This window comes from Trachypithecus francoisi, unplaced genomic scaffold (genome assembly GCF_009764315.1).
Source record: "Trachypithecus francoisi isolate TF-2019V2 unplaced genomic scaffold, Tfra_2.0 Lachesis_group9, whole genome shotgun sequence".
In the NCBI taxonomy this organism is placed as follows: domain Eukaryota; kingdom Metazoa; phylum Chordata; class Mammalia; order Primates; family Cercopithecidae; genus Trachypithecus; species Trachypithecus francoisi.
The window spans coordinates 56,305,467-56,312,324 of NW_022681474.1; the positions used below are offsets into that span (position 1 = coordinate 56,305,467).

At 38.9% G+C, this 6,858-nt stretch overlaps 1 long non-coding RNA gene across 2 annotated transcripts in view; it reads left to right on the plus strand.

The window, feature by feature from the left end:
- Window positions 1-6,858, plus strand: part of LOC117082634 — a 31,641-nt gene that overhangs the window by 9,536 nt on the left and 15,247 nt on the right. Inside the window, exon 3 of one of the 2 annotated variants that reach the window (XR_004436715.1) lies at window positions 39-199. This is a non-coding gene — a long non-coding RNA (uncharacterized LOC117082634). Of the gene's footprint in view, window positions 1-38; window positions 2,879-6,858 lie in introns of those variants that run through there. The other variant, XR_004436714.1, reaches the window with a different exon arrangement.

Here is a 6,858-nt window from a genome sequence, read left to right on the forward strand (position 1 = left end):
ATCTCCCGAGAATACTACCCTTTTGCTCCCCTTTTCAGGTAGTCAAACAGCTGACTGTTCACCAGCAGGCTAGCAGCTGAGCCCGGGGCTTTGAGGGACAGATGACAGCTGGATGGCTCACCAGCTTGCAGAGAAAGCTTGAAATCTTGGGCACACACGGAATGGAGCAAGAAATTTTCCCATTTGGACATACCAAAGAGTAAGTTCTCTTTGAGAAATTGGCGAGGAGTGAGATGGGGTTGAATTCCAGGAAAAGGAGATGAAATTTGTTTCTCAGGCAAACATGCCATCAGCAAGGTATGAGCTTTAGGCTGAGCTGACAGCAGCAAATAGGGCTTGATGAGCATGACTTCCAGCCTGCAGAGAGAGCTGCATCCCAGCAAGAAGGGAGCGAATGGCCCCAGAGCAGCTGTAGGCACCAATGTCTCAGGAAAGAAGCATTCCAGGGCTGGGAGGATCCTGCCAATACTTCACTTATGTCATCATATTTAATTCTCAGCCATTTGTGGAGGTCAGTACTATTATTATTGCTTCTTTATAAATGGAGAAACAAAGGCTCAGAGGAGTTCCACCAGCTGGCCACACAGCTGGTGAAGGGTGGATATAGGGCTCAAGCCTAGGTCTTGTGTACTTGATGGTCAAAGTTCTCATCAGTGCATTCCGTTTCCTCATGGTCATGGTAAAAAAGTAAAAATTAGGAGTGGTACTTTAGGACTCAGTAGCTCAGATGCCCCATTTTCTAGCAAAACAACTATTTTACTGGAGAAAATGATAAATATTAATTCATTTAAATCTCTGGAATATGTCCTAAGGGCACACAGCAAATGGAAAAACATTAATTTAAGAAAATCTGCTAAATTTTGGTAAAAACAGTGAGGGAGAGTCCATAGCATTTGAACCATAACCCACTCTCCTACCCTATCTCAGCTCTGCCTTATGGAAACTCTGCTCTAAGGGCTCTACTCTGGGCAGGTGTGGTCAAGAACACAGGGGCTTCCTCTCCCTATAGCTCTCAGTCTAGGCTATAATTTCACTCTGGGAGGGGAAAGAGGCTGGTGTTTCTCATCCCACTTGGCCCTGTGTTGCAGAAGCTTTATTCTAGGGAGGCACGGCCTAGATGACTAAGGTTTACTTTCTCTTCTGAGCACCGAGTCATTTAGCAGAAGCTCTATTGCAAGAGCAACAGGTTGAGAATACTGGAGCCTCGATTACTCCACCCCAACTCACTCCTAGGGCAGAGATTCCATAATGAAAGGGTCAAGCTGAGAATACCAGGGGCCACTTCCCTATTACCTACTTGTAGAGCAGAAGTGTCACTTCCTCTAGTACCTACCTGTAGAGTAGAGGTGTCACTCCAGGGAAGCAGGTAGCTGTTTCCACTCCCAGCTCCTGTGCAGTGCTGCAGACATTCTACCCGGGGAGAAAGCAGACAGTAAGAATGAAGAGCTTATAGCTCTGCCTGAGAGGAAGGATTTTGTTCAGAACAGGATGTGGATAATTCTGTGCATCATACTGTTATTGAAAACAATGAATATCTTGGGGAAAGCAATTAAAAGAGTGCTCATAACTCCATGAAACTGGTAGCAAAAAACAAAAGGGCAGGACAACCAGAAATTTAACAAATAACTGGGAAAAGAGACAGCCAAGATCCCAAGAGCCCTCTTGGCATCACAGTCAATTCTGGGAATTGGGAAGGCTGGGCAAATACTAGGCTGTACCCACTCAGAAGCAATCAGAGCAGAATGTGGGGCAACTTACATATATATAAGTTCTAATGTTTGACAGCAGAGTAGGGCGACTATAATTAGCAGCAATGTATTGTATATTTCAATGCTGCTAGCAGAGAGGAATTGAAATGTTCCCAACATATAGAAATGATAAATACCTAAGGTGATGGGTAGCCCAATTACCCTGACTTGATCATTATACATTCTATGCATGTAACAAATACTCTCATGTATCCCATAAATATATAATATTTTGTGTATCAATATAAAAAAGCAAAATGGGATGTATAAATCCTATCATATCAATAACATAAAATGTAAATGAATTCAATGATCAAATCAAAAGGTGGTGGTTACTGTATTGGATAAAAAAACAAGATTTAACTATATGTTGTCTACAGGACACACACTTCAGTTTCAAAGACACAAACGGTCAAAAGTAAAAGATGAAAACCTGATACACACTTTAGTTTCAAAGACACTAACAGGTTGAAAGTAAAAGATGAAAACTATTTCCTGGACAAATAGCAATCATAAGAGAACTGGAGTAGCTACAGCAATATCAGACAAAATTGACTTTAAAACAAAAAGTTACTAAAGATAAAGAGAGACATTCCATAATAATAAAAAGTCAATGCATAAGAAGATATAAAATTACTAGCTTGCTTGCATCTAACATTAGAGCCTTGAACACATTAAGCAAAATGTAACAGAACTGAAGGGAGAAACAGGCACATTAATAATAATAAAGACTTCAATACCCCACTTTGAATAATGAGTGGAATGAATCAGATGATCAACAAGGATATAGAAGACTTGAACAACACTACAAACCACTTAGACTTAACAGACCTCTAGAAAGCACACCATCTAACAACAGGAGAACACACATTCTACTTAAGAGCATGTAGAACACCCTTCAAGGTAGACAGTATGGTAGGCCATACTACAAATCCAATACATTTAAAAGAATTGAAATCATATCAAGTGTGTTTGCCAACCACAATGGAATTGAGTTAGAATAGGTATAAACTAATAAATAGCACACTCCTAAATAACCAACATATCAAAAGAAGAAATCACAAGGTAAAATAGAAAATACTTTGAGATAAATGAAAACAAAAACACAGTATATACTAAAACATGAAATGCAGTTACAGCAGTGCTCAGAGAGAAATTTATAGCTGTAAATGTCTATATTAACAAATGCATGGCCAGGTGTGGTGGCTCACGCCTGTAATTCTAGCACTTTGGGAGGCCAAAGCAGGTGGATCACCTGTGGTCAGGAGTTTGAGACCAGCCTGGCCAACATGGTGAAACCCGTCTCTACTAATAATACAAAAATTAGCTGGGCATGGTGGTCCACACCTATAATCCCAGCTATTCAGGAGGCTGAGGCAGGAGAATTGCTTGAACCTGGGAGGCAGTGGTTGCAATGAGCTGAGGTCACGCCATTGCACTCCAGTCTGGGCAACAAGAGTGAAACTCCATCTCAAAAAACAAACAAACTAAATAAAAACAAAAAACAAAACAAAACAAAACCCAAACATATCTCATACCAATAACCCTACTTTCCACCTTAAGAAACTAGAAAAATAAGAGTTAACTAAATATGGAAATAAGAGCCATTATAAAGGAATACTATGCCAACAAATTAGATAACTTAGATAAAATGGACAAAACTCTAGGAAGACACAAACTGTAGAAACTTATTCAAAGGTGAATTTTTCAAAAAATCTGAAGCTCTATATCAAGTAAAGAGTTTGAATTAGGCCAAGGCCCAAATGGCCTCACTGGTGAATTCTACCAAAATACAACAAAAAATGGATATCAGTCTCTCACAAACTCTCAAAAAATAGAAGAGGACACTTCTTGATTTTATGAGAGCAGTGTTACCCTGATTCCAGAATAAGACAAAGACATCACAAGAACAGAAACAGACCAGTATCCCTTATATCGAGAAACACAAAAATCCTCAACAAAATATATCAATATATAAAATATAACCCAGCACCATGTAAAAGAATTACATACCATGAACAAGTGGGATGCATTACATGAATACAAAGTTGATTAAATATCTGAAAGTTAATTAATGTAATGAACCTAATCAATAAAGGAAAAAAAACACATAATCAATTCAATAGGTGCAGAAAGACCATTTGACAAATCCAGTACCATTTCATGATAAAAACACCAACAAACTGGAAGTAGAAGGAAATATCCTCAATCTATCACAGATTATACAGGGCATCTGTGAAAAATCCACCACTAACATGATACTCAGTGGTGAAAGACGAAATGCTTTCCAACCATCAGGATAAAGACAAGGATGTTGGCTCTTGTTGCTTCTATTCAACATTGTACTAGATGTTCTAGCTAGAGAAATTAGGCAAGAAAAAGAAAGAAAAGGCTTCCAAATTGGAAGAAGTAAAACTTTCTATATATGCAGATGATGTGATATTGTATGTAGATAATAACAATGTATCCATTAAAAAAAGATTGTATAATTCTGCATGGTGGCTCACTCCTATAATCCTGGCACTTTGGCAGGCTGAGGCAGGAGGATTGCTTGAGTTCAGGAGTTTGAGACCAACCTAGGTAACATAGTGAGAACCTGTTTCTATCAAAAGTAAAATATTAGGCATGGTGGTGTGCGCCTGTAGTCCCAGCTACTTCTGAGGCTGAGGTAGGAGGATTGTTTGAGCCTGGGAAGTCTGGGCTGTAGTGAGCCGTGATTGTGCCACTGCACTCAGCCTGGGCAACAGAGAAAGACCCTGTCTCAAAAACAAAATACAAGACTAAAAGACTGTAACTACTAAATTTGTTCAGCAAGTTTGCAAAATGCAAAATCCATACACAAAACCAATCATATTTCTACATTATGGCATCTGAAAATGAAATTAAGAAAACAATCCCAATCACAAAAGCATGGAAAAGAAGAAAACACTTAGGAATAATTTTAAGAAAAGAAGTGTGAGACTTGCAATTGGAAACTACAAAACACTGTTGAAAAAATTAAAGATCTAAATACATGGAAAGACACCCCACATTCCTGGATCAGAATATTTAATATTGTTCAGATGGAATGGAATACTCCCCAAATTTATCTACAGAGTCAAAGAAATCCCTATTGAAATCCCAGCTTTTTTCTTTGCAAAAGTTGGCAAGCTGATCCTAAAATTCATATAGAAGTGCCAGGGACCCTGAATAGCCAAAACTATTTTGAAAAATAAGAACAAACTTGGAGGGGGCTCAGACTTCCTGGTTTCAAAACTTACCAAAAAGCTATAGTAATAAACGGTGTGGGAATGGCATCAGGATAGACATATAGATCAGTGGGCTAGAGTTGCAAGTTCAGAAATAAACCCTTTCATTTACAGTCTATTAATGATTAACAAAGAGGCCAAGACAGTTCAAGTCAACAAATGGTGCTGTAACAATTGTATATTCACATGTAAAATAATTAAGTTAGATTCCACCTCATACTATGTATAACAATTACCTCAAAATTAATCATAGATCTAAATGTAAGAACTAAAACTATAAAAGTCTTAGAAGAAAATATAGAAATAAATCTTCATAACCTTTGGTTAGGCAATGGTTCTCAGATTTGACCACAAAAGAATAAATAACAAAGAAAAAAAGATAAATTGAATTTCACTGAAATTCAATTGTTTCTTCCTCAAAGTACACTATCAAGAAAGTAAAAAGGGCTGGCACAGTGGGTCACACCTGTAATCCCAGCACTTTGGGAGGCTGAGGAGGGTGGATCATTTGAAGTCAGGAGTTCAAGACCAGCCTGGCCAACATGGCGAAATTTCATCTCTACTAAAAACACAAAAATAACCAGGCAGTAGTGGCATGCGCCTGTAATCCCAGCTAATCAAGAGGCTGGGGCTGGAGAATCGCTTGAGCCTGGGGGGTGGAGGTTGCAGTGAGCTGAGATTGTGCCACTGCACTCCAGTCTGGGTGACAGACCAAAAAAAAAAAAAGAAAACAGTAGAATGACAACCTACAGAATAGATGAAAACATTTGCCAATCATGTATCTGAAAAGGGTATAGTATTCAGAGTACATTAAAAACTCTTACAACTAAAAATAAAAAGACAAATAACCCAATTAAAAAAAAGGCAAAGCATTTGAATAGACACTTTCTTAAAGATGATATTCAAAGGCCAATAATCACATGAAAGATATTCAACATTATTCGTCATTAAGGAAATACAAAGCCACAGTACATACATGACTATAATAAAAAGATGATGACAAGTGTTGGCAAGGAGGTGGAGAAATCAGAACCCTCATACTGCTGGCGGGAAAGTAAAATGGTGCACCCCCTCTAGAAAACAGTTTGGCATTTCCTCAAGAAGTTAAACACAGAGTTACTATATGACCCAGCAATTCCACTCCCAGATTTATACCCAAGAGAAATGAAACCAGATGTTCACGCAAAAACATGTACATGAGTGTTCATAGCAGTGTTATTCTTTATAGGGACAAAGTGGGAACAACCCCAGTGTCCATTAACAGATGAATGGAAAAGCAGAAGGCAGTATATCCACACAATGGAGTGTTATTCAGCCATGAAACAATATAAAATAAAGACACATGTTACAACATGGATGAACCTCAGAAATGTCACGCTAAGTGAACAAAATCACAAAAAAAAACCACTATTATACGGTTCAATTTATACGACAGAAAGTAGATTAATGGTTGCTTGGCACAGGTGATGGGAGGTAGGGAGTGAGTACGAATGGGTGCTAGGTTGTGATTGCTTTGGGGGATGATGAAAACGTTGCAAATTTACATTGTGATGAACATAGTTTAAGAATCTACTAGAGGCCTGGTGTGGTGGGTCACGCCTGTAATCCCAGCACTTTGGGAGGCTGAGGCGGGTGAATCATGAAGTCAAGAGATCAAGGCCATCTTGGCCAAGATAGTGAAACCCCATCTCTACTAAAAATAAAAAAATTGTCTGGGCATGGTGGTGCATGCCTGTAGTCCCAGTTAGTCAGGAGGCTGAGGCAGGAGAATTGCTTGAACCCTGGAGGCAGAGGATGCAATGAGCTGAGATCATACCACTGCACTCCTGCCTGTTGACAGAGTGAGACTCCATCTACAAAAA